This window comes from Triticum aestivum, chromosome 1B (assembly GCF_018294505.1).
Source record: "Triticum aestivum cultivar Chinese Spring chromosome 1B, IWGSC CS RefSeq v2.1, whole genome shotgun sequence".
NCBI lineage: Eukaryota > Viridiplantae > Streptophyta > Magnoliopsida > Poales > Poaceae > Triticum > Triticum aestivum.
Window position 1 is genome coordinate 176,966,149 of NC_057795.1, and position 13,138 is coordinate 176,979,286.

Consider the following 13,138-nt stretch of genomic DNA (forward strand, 5'->3'; position numbering starts at 1 on the left):
GTGTGTCATTACTTCCAAGCGCACGAGATCACCGTTGTCACCCGCCTCCCGTTGCAACGGATACTACATAACCCAGATGCAATGGGGAGGATAGTGGAATGGGCCCTGGAGCTGTCAAGTTTTGGTTTAAAGTTTGAGAGCACCTCGACGATTCAGAGCAGAGTCTTGGTAGAGTTCGTTGCAGAATGGACCTCGACGCCCGACCAAGAGGTACAGGAGACCACTCTCCCCGGCAAGGAAATGAGCCGCAACTGGATCATGTACTTTGATGGGGCTTTCTCGCTGCAAGGTGCCGGTTGGCGTGCTGCTTGTTGCACCCACCGGGGAGCACCTCAAGTATGTCATCCAAATGCACTTTCCTCGGGAGATGTCAACTAACAACACCACCGAGTATGAGGGCTTGCTTGCTAGTTTCAGGATCACATCGGACCCCGGAGTCAAAAAGCTCATCATCAGGGGTGATTCACAGCTCGTCGTCAGGCAAATCAACAAGGATTATCAAAGCCCGTTGATGGAAGCTTACGTCAATTAAGTGAGGAAACTGGAGGAGCGCTTTGACGGGATACAAGCGGAGCATGTCCCCCGAGTGGAGAATGACGTCGCCGACTATCTGTCGAAGTGTGCTGCCCTCAAGCTACCCGTGGAACCTGGTACTTTTGTGCTTCGGTTGACTCAACCATCCGTCGAACCATCGACAGGGCAGAACAAGCGGAGGAAGCTAGGCCCTGGCAAGTACTTCCCTACTGAGCTCCCTGGAGCCGGTGCTGAAGGAGTTGCCGTGGACGCCGAGCCTGCCATGGGACAGCCGACTCCGGCGGGGCGCCAGGCCCTTGCCGTGGAGGAAACCGTTCCCGTGGTAGAGGAAATGCATTTGATCCTTGCCGCCGAGCCACAGGCTCCGGCATGGGCACAGCACACCGTCTGATTCCTCCAAATAGGAGAGCTTCCGGGGGAGCAGGAAGAGGCAGAGAAAGTAGCCCGCTAGTCTGCTCTGTACCAATTCGTTGACAACGTCTTGTACAGAAAAAGGCCGAATGGGGTGAAATTGAAGTGCATCTCCCGAGAGGAAGGACTGGAGCTGTTGGCAGAGATACATGGAGGCGTATGTAGCTCCCACATAGGGTCAAGGGCCCTTGCTGGTAAGGCTTTCCAGCAAGGTTTCTTCTAGCCCACTGCCCTCCAGGATGCGACAGCACTAGTCACCAAGTGTGAAGCATGCCAGTTCCATTCGAAGAAACTTCATCAGCCAGCTCAAGCCTTGCAGACAATCCCTCTCTCCTGGCCATTCTTGGTCTGGGGGCTCGACATACTAGGCCCCTTTCCCTGCACCGTCGGGGGCTTTGAGTACTTGTACGTTGCAATCGACAAGTTCACAAAGTGGCCTGAGGTCGAACCAGTGAGGAAGGTGACAGCGCAGTCAGCCATCAAGTTCTTCAAGGGGCTAGTTTGCCATTTTGGTGTACCCAACAGGATCATCACCGACAACGGCACACAGTTCACAAGCCACGCCTTCATGCAGTACATCGAGGATCTCGGTAGCAAGGTCCGTTTTGCTTCCGTGGCACACCCACGAAGCAATGGCCAAGCAGAGAGAGCAAATGCTGAAGTTCTGCGAGGATGATGAACGAAGACTTTTGACAGGCTGCACAAGAGTGGAAGGCGCTGGATTGATGAGTTGCTGGCGGTTCTTTGGTCGATCAGAACAATGCCAAATCGAGCCACTGGCCAGACACCCTTTGCCCTGGTCTACGGGGCAAAAGCAGTTCTACCCACGGAACTCATATACGGGTCACCTCGAGTGCTCGCTTATGATGAGCTTGAGCAAGAGCGATTGCAGCAAGATGACGCAACGTTCCTTGAGTAAGATCGTCTCCGGGCGGCTGTGAGAATAGCACGCTACCAGCAAGCCTTGCATCGCTACCATAGCCGCAAGGTTCATGCCCGGATCTTTGAGGAAGGCGACCTTGTTCTTCGACATGTTTAGTTGGCCAGGAATTCCAACAAGTTGACGCCAAAGTGGGAAGGCCCTTATCGGGTAACACGAGTCACCAGGCCTGGCGCAGTCTGCCTAGAGACCGAAGATGCCATTCCAGTGAGCAACTCCTGGAACATCGAGCATCTTCGCAAGTTCTACCCATAAGGCGCGGCTGCCGGGCCCCCCGGCAAGCCACCTTTTGTACAAGCCTTGCCAGCAGGGTAGGTAACCCTCTGTACAAAGCCAGACGCAAACCCTGAGCATAAATAAATGAAGCGCTGGCACCCTAAGTTGTAGCATGCATGCTAGATTAAGTCTCTCCCTCGGTTAGGGTTGATAGTGCCTAGCAGCGACTAACGCCTAGCATAGAGGTCGAGTCTGTGTCTTTTTGTTCCTATCCATCCTCTTTGGTACGCAGGGTACATGAATGTTTCCGCCAAGCCAAGTGGAAGGAAGAGAACAGGCCGGCACTCCGGACCTGGCAAGCCAAGCTTTCCGAGGGCTGAAGACACGAAGGTCCAGCCACGGCAAGTCAGGGTTGTCGGGGGCTGCAGATTCAGATAAGTCTTCCCATCCCCTGTCATGCATTTCCATATGAAACTTGGGATGTACGGAACCTCGTTTTGTTCCAAGGCTGTCGTGCTCCCCTCGTTCCTATCACCCAAGAGCTTCTTCATTTGGATATGGTTGTAGCCCCAGCGGCAAGGAAGCAAGCGTAGGGCCCACCCCCACTTCGTCCCTGCCTCCGCCAAAGGCATGAGTATGGACGAACGGAGTGGGGGAATGACAAGGCCTGCTGCCAGGCAGTGGTGTTTATATTGAAAATAACAAGGATACGTTCCTTGGTATGGGCTTTGCTCACACGCACAGACAAGACTCGGCAAGCACCCTTTTCCAATTAATACGTTCCATACAAGTACAACTTGTATTGAATATAAACATGAACGGGGAGATTACAGGTTTTAGATCTAAATAAGGTCCGTGGGCTTACAAATTGAAAAGAGATAAGATGCCCGTAATCCCTTTCTTGTCCCTCTCCTCAGGAAATGAAACAATAATGCAAAAGGGCAGAAGGAGCGCCTAGGCGAGGTACGAGGAGCATAAGGAACCAAGAGAACATGCCGGCGGTCGCCTAGGAGAGGGTTGGTGGTGGTGGCACCGGAGGAAGAGCTAGAAGATGAGGCAGCGGTCCGTCAATACTCTAAGAAGGCATCGGTGCCATCGTACTCCGACTTGACGGCCCGCCACCTGCCTTCTTCGCCTTCTCCAGCCTCCCCCCGCCAGCCGCCCAAGGAGGCGACCCCGAGAAGTTCAAGGAGCTGGCGACACGGATGATGGGGTCGCCGGTGTTGCCCGAAGCAGCGCGCCCGATGCTTAGTCGGACCCATCATTCTGCCGCCTGTTACCCTTGTCATTGCTGCCATTGTCCTCCTCGCCACTCTCGCTCGAGGAGGAGTCTTCGTCATCGGAGGAGCTCTCCACGCAGCACCTTAAGCTAGTCCCAAAGTGCCCAAAGACCTTGACGGAGAGGAGGCCACTCTCCATTAATTTAAAATGGAGAGTGAGCCCCTCCATCAGGCTGTGGATGCGAGCAAAGGTCTTCCACCCTCGGCAAAGATACATGACGTGAGGGGCGGGGAACTTGACATCGGCCCATGTGCCGGTGTTCCCACAACCACTCATATGCAGGCGCAGCGCCTGCGGCGGGTCCAGCTCCATCTCCCATGCAAATGGGGTCGGGAGGCGAAGACGACGGCGCGCCGGCTGGCGTAGCCTGATGAAGAACTCGTAGGGGTTGTCCCCGACGTGGCCCTCCACCGACGAAGGGGCCGCTGGCGGAGGTGAGGCCAATGCGCCGCGCTGTCCTCCTCTTCCCCGAGCGTCGCGGTGGCCTCGACCTCGCCCCATCCCCTTGCCTCTAACGGCTGGCTCCACTGCCACAAGCTCTTGGGGAGGGGTGACGCGTTGTCGAGCAGAGACCGTCGCCGCCACCAATGAAGCATCACCGCGCCCTCTCGCCATGGTAGAAGAGAGGAAGGAGCAGGGATGGGGAGAGGCGGATGATGAAGGACTGAGGGGCACCGTTCCTCTCACTCCCATCCATATAAAGAGACGGGGGCGGCGCTCGGCCGCCCCTCTCGGCCAATCCGGCTCATTAAAGGTGACAGCGGGTGAGGTCGTCGACCGCCCTCCCCGCCCAATTGAAGGCGTGTGGGAATCGACCCACACGTGCATGTCTTCCTGTATCCGCACGCCTGTCATCCGCTCTGTGTCGTGCATGCGGCGTACGTGGCGCGAGAGACGGGGTAATGGGACGCGTGGAGCGACGGTTCCCAGGTAAGGACAGTAAATGAGCGGCGGCCCTGCGGTCTCAAAGGGACACGCAAGCCGCCTCTTTACTGTTCACCGCAAGATGACGTAAGCGTGCTTCGACCACCCGCGCGCGCGACCCCCACGTCACACATTCAACACAGGTCGTGGGGAAGCGCAGGGAATGAGAAGTTACTGCGGTAAAAACTGCCCCGCCTGCCCGCGGACCGTTCTGGGCCTGGCCCAACAACGTGTCACGCTTATGTGTGTCCTAGGCCCGGGGGCTACTGTCGGTGTACTAAAATAGGGGCACTCTTTTGTACCCCTTATTTGTGCAAGGGCAGTCAGAGCCGCGCCCACGACCGCACTTGAGCAGGGCAGAGATAGGAAATCAAAGCCACGGGACGACCCAAGCAACGCCAAGATAGAGGCATAAACAGCAAGAAGGCGAAGTGATTTTCCCTGGCAAGGCCCTTGCCGGGGTAGCCTACATGACGCCAGCAGGGCGTGCCGCCCTTGGGCCCCAGTTCCTCCAGCGTCACCAACCACGTTGGGACATGGGCTCGGGAGGCGCCACCGTGGCGGCATGCAGATCTTTGTGAAGACAAGCAACACTCTGAATCAGAAGAGTAAAAGACGACGAGCCTCGGCGAGACCCTCACCGAGGAAACCCACAAGACCCCGGGCGAGATCCTTGCTGGAGACGGCTGCAACGCCGCGGCAAGACCCTTGTCGGGGCATCCGCAAGACCACAATCAGGCCCGCACCCGCCAGGTTTTCGCCGCCGCTCCCATGCAGCTGCCAGCCCACCACCTGGGCAGGCACCTGCGTGTCGGCACAAGGCTTCTCAGCCAACTCAGCGCATGCCTACGTGGTGGCATGCAAATCTTTGTGAAGGCCCCGCCACCGCGCCACCTCAGCAGCCTCCCACCCTACATGGCGCTGACCGCCTCGCTGGCCCAGGTGCGTGTTGAGGCAGGGCAAAGCGGCGGTAAAGTGGAGGGGACATGTCAGGGGCGCATTAAATGCACGTTGTCCCGTAATGGCAAGGGATAGGCTTAATCACAGTACCCCGATGCCACCTCATGTGTGCCACTGTGGCGATCCCCTTGCCTATAAAAGGAGGCCCAAGGAATCCAGGAGAAGGATTCGGACTTTTGGAGAAGTTACGCCCATTGTAGCTAGTTCAAGAACCTCAAGAACACAAATACACACATCAAAGTAGGACTAGGGTGTTACGCATCTCTACAGCCCGAACCTGGGTAAACGATCCGCGTGCTCGTACTGACTGTTGATCCTACTCTCCTCACAACCCAACGCCCCGCAACCGTAGTAGGGATTCTTGTGATCTCATAGGTGCCGTTTCCCACCGACATGGTCTCTCTCAAACGACCCTGCAACCAAATACAAGAAATCTCTTGTGTCCCCAACACACCCAATACAATGGCAAATTGGATAGGTGCACTAGTTCAGCGAAGAGATGGTGATAAAAGTGTAATATGGATGGTAGAAATATATTTTTATAATCTGAATAAATAAAAATAGCATGGTAGCAAATAGTAAACGGGCACAAAAACGGTGTTGCAATGCTTAAAAATGAGGCCTAGGGTCCGCACTTCTGCTAGTGCAACCTCTCAACAATGCTAACATAGTTGGATAATATGATTATCCCTCAAAGTGCAATAAAGAATCACTCCCGAGTTCCTATTAGCGGAGAACAAAAGATAGGAATTGTTTGTAGGTCACGAAACCACCTCAAAGCTATTCTTTCCGTTCGATCTATTCAAGAGTTCATACTAAAATAACACAAAGCTATTTTTTCCGTTCGATCTATCCTAGAGTTCATACTAGACTAACACCAAAGCAAATTCATATTCATAATACTCAATCCACACGAGGAACTATAAAGAGACCCCAAAGATTCCGTTGGAGAAAAACGTGCATAAACCCCTATGCATAGATTACCCCAATATCACTGCGGGAATCCGCGAGTTGAATGCCATAACACATATCAAGTGAATCAATAGGATACCTCATTGTCACCTCAAGTACTCATGTTGCAAGACATATATCATGTGTTCTCATATCTGAAAATTCAATCCGACAAGACAAAACTTTGAAGGGTAAAGATTCAATTCATCATAACAAGAGTATAGAGGGGAGAAACATCATATTATCCGACTATATTAAGAAAGCCCATGATATAGATCAAGAGAGAGAGAGAGAGATCAAACACATAGCTACTGGTACAAACCCTCAGCCTCGAGGGTGGACTACTTCCTCCTCATCATGGTGGCCGCCAGGATGATGAAGATGGCAACCGGAGATGATTCCCCTTCGGCAGGGTGCTGGAACAGGGTCTAGATTGGTTTTCGCGGATACATAGACCTTGCAGTGGCAGAACTTCTGATCTAGGTTAACCCTAAAGGGTTTCGGAATATTTGGTAATTTATAGTGCAAAGAGGGGGTGAGGGAGGCCACCGAGGTAGGCACAACCCACCTGGGTGCGCCAGGGGGCCCTGGCGCATCCTGGTGGGTTGTGTCCCCCTCGGGGCACCCCCCTAGGTGCTACTTTGTCCCATCATGGGTGTTCTGGTCCATAAAAATTCTCCAAGGAGTTTCGTGGTGTTTGGACTCCGTTTGATATTGATTTCCTACGATGTAAAAAACAAGCAAAAAACAACGACTAGCACTGGGCACTGGGTCAATAGGTTAGTCCCAAAAAATGATATAAAGTTGCTATAAAATGATTTTAAAACATCCAAGAATGATAATATAATGGCATGAATACTTCATAAATTATAGATACGTTGGAGACGTATCAGGCACCGGAGGTGGGCCGAGGAGGACAGCACCCACCAGGGTGTGCCTAGGCCTCCTGGCATGCCCGGGTGGGTTGTGCCCACCTGGTGGCCCTCCACTGGTACTTATTTTCTCCAATATTTATTAAATATTCCATAAAAAATACTCGGGGAGTTCCAACTCATTTGGAGTTGTGGAGAATAGGTAGCTTGACGTAGCTTTTTCAGGTCCAGATTTCCAGCTGCCAGAATTCTCCCCCTTGGTGCATACCTTGCATATTATGAGGGAAAAGGCATTATAATTACTCCAAAAAGCATTATTATACAATAAAACAACATAAATAATAGTAGGAAAACATGATGCAAAATTGACGTATCATAAACCTTAGTGCTTCCCATTGTTTCCCTGCAACACGTATAAGGTAGTTAGTGATCAGGTTAAGTGAGGGTCCGCATGCTATCAGTAAAATATGTTGATGAAAAATAAGCACATTACAGATTCATCAGATTAATTAGAGCCATATGAAAGCCCATTTATCCAAACCAAGCATGATTAAGAACTAGGAAATATAGCAATTGTATTTGTTTCTGATGTATTAAGTGCAACCAAATTAAATGTATTCCTCACATGCACAACAATACAAAATTCTACCCACGACAATTGGACATCGCATTGCAGAACTGAACCAAGCAGTTAACTAAACACCACAACAAATGAACCAAATATTAACTGAGCACCACATTGCACAATATAACATACTCCTAATAGAAGACCAGACAGTTAACCAAACCAAGCATGCTTAACAACTTGGAAATATAGCAATTGTATGCGAGGCCTCCACATTGTGGGTTCCCTCATCATAGTGGTGAGTTGCCTGAGCCGCACCGGGCACAAACCTGCTGGCTCTCAAGTTAAGGGAAGCACGGGGACACTGAGAAAACACCTCGTAGTCTTCGTCGAAGGCACCAACGGTGGCCTCGAGGCATCGATGGTAGCCTTAAAGGCAAGGTGCTCCTCCAAGATCTGGGGGTCGACACGAATGGCAACCATCGCGACCTCATCTGTGCGTGCGGCCACGATTTACTTCTCCACTGCCAAATGCTCCTTGAGCTCCTGGCTATACTGCGTGCACCATGGCTTAGCGCGACGCTTATTTGGGGGAGGGGTCGGTGATTTGGGTGGAAGTTGTCACGCCGGTGGTCGGGGCATGTGGGATGTGGAAGGAGGAGGAGGATGGGGGTCTGGTGTAGATTACCTGCCTGGATCGACGAGGCCGAGCAGCATGAAGGAGGGTCGTCGGCGAGAAGGCGGCACTGCAAGCAAGGAGTGAAGGTTTCAATTTGGAAAGGAAGGCGAAAACGGTGAAATGTGGCTTTTGGTAAGGGGGGCTGGGAGGTAGATATTTATGCGGAAGCCGAAAATTTTGGATCAGTGCAGCGAAAACTCTAGCACGCAAAGTGTCATCAGACACGGTCCCTTATTCACCATGTACGATATATGAAAATCACAAACGATTCATTGGGCTTGGATGGGCTCCGCCGTGGCAAGGTATCCTGCAGAGGAACGGATGGCTGCTCGAACTCTCTTAGCGATTGCAAACTCTTCGGTCGTGGGTTGCCGACCGTTGCCAGAGAAGCGTCCTTCGACTTGTGTAATGACCGCTAGGAGTTGGGCGTGGCAGCCTCGACATGGTCGTGGGCGGCCTCCATCAGGGCTAAGGCCGCTGCTGCGGAACGGACAACTGTTGTGCCACTCTCGCTAGTTGCTATCCTTGAGGCAGATGTTGCTACCGCCACCCGAGAAGCAACAGCACCCATTTGGGCTGCCTTGGCCGCCCGGTCGCATGTTGCGGCCGCGCTCATGCAGCTTGTTAGCACGCTGTAACATCCAAATTTTCAATTTGGAACGTTATACATTAGATCATCATTGCATATCATATTTTATTGCATTTTTGCTTGATCCTAGAAATTCTACGCAACTCAAGGACCCACGGAGAGAGTTGGGGATTTTGTTATTTTTATATTTGAGTTTTCTCAAATTTTGAAAAGAGGATCATTCGATTTTAATTATTTTTCTCTCAAAATATTTCCAATATGAAAATAAAAGAGAGGGGATAAAATGACTTTTCCAAAATAAAGAAATATTGGAGGTTAAATATTAAAATCAAATAAGTATTTTATCCGGAGTTTTATCGCTATTTTATTTGAATTAGGAAAAAATGTGTTTTTCAAAATTGTATTAGAGCCCCAAATAAATGTTCACCTTGTCCGCTATATTTTTAGAGGATGGGGAAAGTTTATTTCAGGATTTTTAGAGTCCGTTTAGTGTTTCTTTTCTTTGTTTTTCTGCACGGAATTATTTAAAAAAAATCCCACCGACCTACCCAGGTCATGCTCGACTAGGACTCCAGCCCGACCAGCCCTTTAAGAAGCGAGGGACCAGGCAGAAACCCTAGCCCCGCCCCAGCCCCGCACCCCCCCCTGCCGCCGCCGCCGGACGCCGTCTCGCCGCACCCTGTTCTGCCGCCGCCGGAGTCCGTCGCCGCCGCCCGACGCCTCGCCGCCGACCCGCCGCCCCGCCGGAGTCCGCTGCCGCCACTGTTCCGCCCCACCGAGGTACACACCCGTCGCCGCTAGTTTTCATTAGAAAATCATAGGGTTTTTTTATAAACCCTCGGTTATTTTTTTAGATCGATTTTTATTTTTTTCCCAGTTTAGTTATTTAGCGAACGCCCGTTCGTACGTTTGTTTTAATGAACGGTTTTCACTTGTTAGCCGCAGACAGCGAACGTTCGTTCGTTAGCCTGTTCATTAGTTTTTCTTTTTCCAGGGTTTTTTCCGTGATTATTTTCGATCGTGATTTCTGCCCTGATTTTCCTTTTAGTTTATCTTTTCGCTCGTTTATTGGAATCAGGCGATTCAAGCGCCTAGATCTTTGTATCGAAGCCCTCTTTTTGTTTAAACAACTTGAACAATATTTTGGTACTGTAAAATTTGACTTTAGTCCAGATTAGTATATGGATCTTGTTTCTTTCGCAGTTTGAGTTTAGTTGCTTCGTTTGATTTGATTCTTTTTGCAAACTGGAGTTCTGAAGTTGAACTTTCTGGTTAGATCTCTTATTTGAGTTTTACCCGCGCTTCTAGTTGAGTGCTTATTGTATGCTTGTTTGTTTGCGATAGAGTACCCGGAGTGCGAAGCGTGCTACTACGAGTCTCTAGGTTTCACGGATCATCAGCAAGGCAAGTAAAACTTTGATCATACCTCTTTACTACCCAGTTTTATTGCATATATCAATCCTCAACCAATTTGCATGGTCAGGATCTGATTAAAATGTGGGTTTTGGGAAGTAGATGATGAGGTAGGACCTATTGCCATGTTTATTATCAAACCTTTGGGACTTACTTCTATGTTGCTTATATTGCTATGCTATGCTTGTAGACGTGGTTTGGTTCGAGTGATTCATGACAGATGTGAGAGTTATTATTAATGGTTAACTTAAGGTGGCAACTTTAATACACATCTGGGTGGATTGCTTGAGGCACCCTAGAGTACCAAGTGGTTGTCAGGGCACCTGGAGAATCCAGTGTTGTCATAAGATTATTCATGCTAGAAACTTCCGTGTGTAGCCACAAGCTATTGTGGGCTCTAGCATAGTTGAGTAAGTTCCAAGACCTCTTTCAGTGGTGGGCTAGCAGATATAGGGGAAAGTAGGTGTAACTGTCCACCCAGAGTAAAGAGTTGTTGTTTCAAAAAGACTGTGTCTCGATTCTCCGACCATGGATGTATTCGAGTCTTGTGGGGAAAAGTGCACAAACCTCTGCATAGTGTACAAACTAATCATGGTTAGTCGTGTCCCTGGTTATGGACGTTTTGAGTATCTAGTTCTTGGATTATCATGTTGATCTCATCACTCTAAATATAATTTGATTGGGTTAATGATGATGCTTAATTGGGATTGAGTTGGAGGAACCTTCTCAATGTTTAACAACCACCATGATAGTTAAATAAAAATTATTCCTTTGTTGTGGGGAAAAATTGGCTTTATGCAAAACTGCAACCGTAGAGCTTTCCACCAGCCGTATATGCATGTAGTGATAGCATTTATTCTGTTCATTACTCTATGTGTTACATTGCCAGCATATTCCATGTGCTGACCCGTTTCGGGCTGCAACGTTCATGTTGCAGACTTTTCAGACGGCGAGTAAGGTGCCATAGGTCGTTGTCTTTCACTCAGTGATGTCGTTGGAGTTGATGGGCTCACTTTATCTTCCAAGCCTTCCACTATTATCGTTTTTACATGTCCTTAAGCCATATTATTGTAATAAGTTCTCTTTTGAGACTATTCGATGTAATAAGTGTGTGATTGCTACTCTGTTATAAATCCTTGAGTATTGTGCGTGTCAGGATTACTGATCTAGGGATGACACTAATGCGCAGAGATCAGACTGTTTGAGGTCTGGTTGCTACAGGATGGTATCAAAGCACACGCTGACTGTAGGACACGACCACTAAGCTAAAGCCCTAGATCACTACTCTCTTCTCATTTCTGACACATCTCCCTTTTCTACTCTTTAGGATGGCGGATGCAAGGAACAAGTTCAGTCAACCGAATGAAGACACACCTTTTGGATGGCACTTGAAGGAAGTTACTAGATACCTGAACATCGGAATACCAAGCTTCACCGGGACCTACATCGCCACTTTACCAGAAGAGGAGCGTTGGATGATTCGAGTTCAAGTTCCTGGAAGAACGTTCATGCCAGTCACTGAGCCCATAGATTTTTCTTTTGATGCACCAACCTGGAGTCTAGGGAAGAGCATGGCAGCCCACATCACTATGGGACGTATCGGAGAAGTTTACCACAAGGATCTCAAGGATACTATCTACCAGATTTGTGGGCGCCGAGATGAGCAATGGGAGATGATCAGCACCAAGAAGGATAGCTCTATTGCAACTTCTATCCAGGAGTTAAACCAGCACATTCATCGCCAGGAGAACCAGATGTGCGCATACATGATAGATCTGAAGAAGGCAATGACCAGGATCACGGAGCTAGAGGAAGAACTCAAGTCTTCACAAGATGGATATGAGGAGGAAATGATGATACTCGTGGAGAAGAATGACGATTTGACAAGGAAGCTAGGAGTATTCATGGGAGACCCCGCGCCAGGAGGAGATGACGACGATTCCACTTGTCCAAAAAACTACATCATCATCGACAACACCGACTCGGACCCTGATGATAGCGATGATGACTACATTGATGAAGCTGGAGCAGATATTATGGAGTCTTCCACTGATCAAGTTTTCTAGTCGACCACCATATCAGTAGTAGTATTCCCCATGTATATAGTATAGTCCGAGCACTTTGTAACGATAGTTAGACCGATTGTATGCCCTTGTTTGAATTGATTGAAGTGATATGTTTGTGTTTGTGTCATGTGCACATGGGTAGTGTTTTCCCTCTAGATCTCATTCTATTCTGTTTTCTCATCTTTTCTAAACCCATCAGATGCCTCCAAGACGCGACAATGGATTTTCTTTCCCACCGGAGCTCACCCAGTTGATCCAACAGCAGAATGCATTGATGCAGATACTAGTCCAGAATCAGAATCAGGGGAACAACAATAACAACCCACCACCACCACCACCTGTTGATCACTTAGCCCGTTTCTTAAGGCTGAATCCACCGGTGTTCTCAAGTAGCACCAAGCTGATAGTTGCAGATGATTGGCTCTGCAAGATTGGAAGTGAGTTGACCATTGCAGGATGCACAAATGCGGAGAGGGTGCATTTTGCCGCACATCAGCCTGATGAACCCGCAACATCATGGTGGGAGAATTTCACAGCACTTACCCCATTGACACTGTCACATGGGACCAGTTTCAGCAAGCTTTTCGCACTACCCATGTTTTAGTAGGAGCTATGGCCATGAAGAAGCGTGAGTTTTGCAACTTGCACCAGGGAGGACGCATGGTGAGCCAGTATGTGGATGATTTTAGCAATTTAGCGCGTTATGCCCCAGATGACATTGCTACGGATGCAGCTAA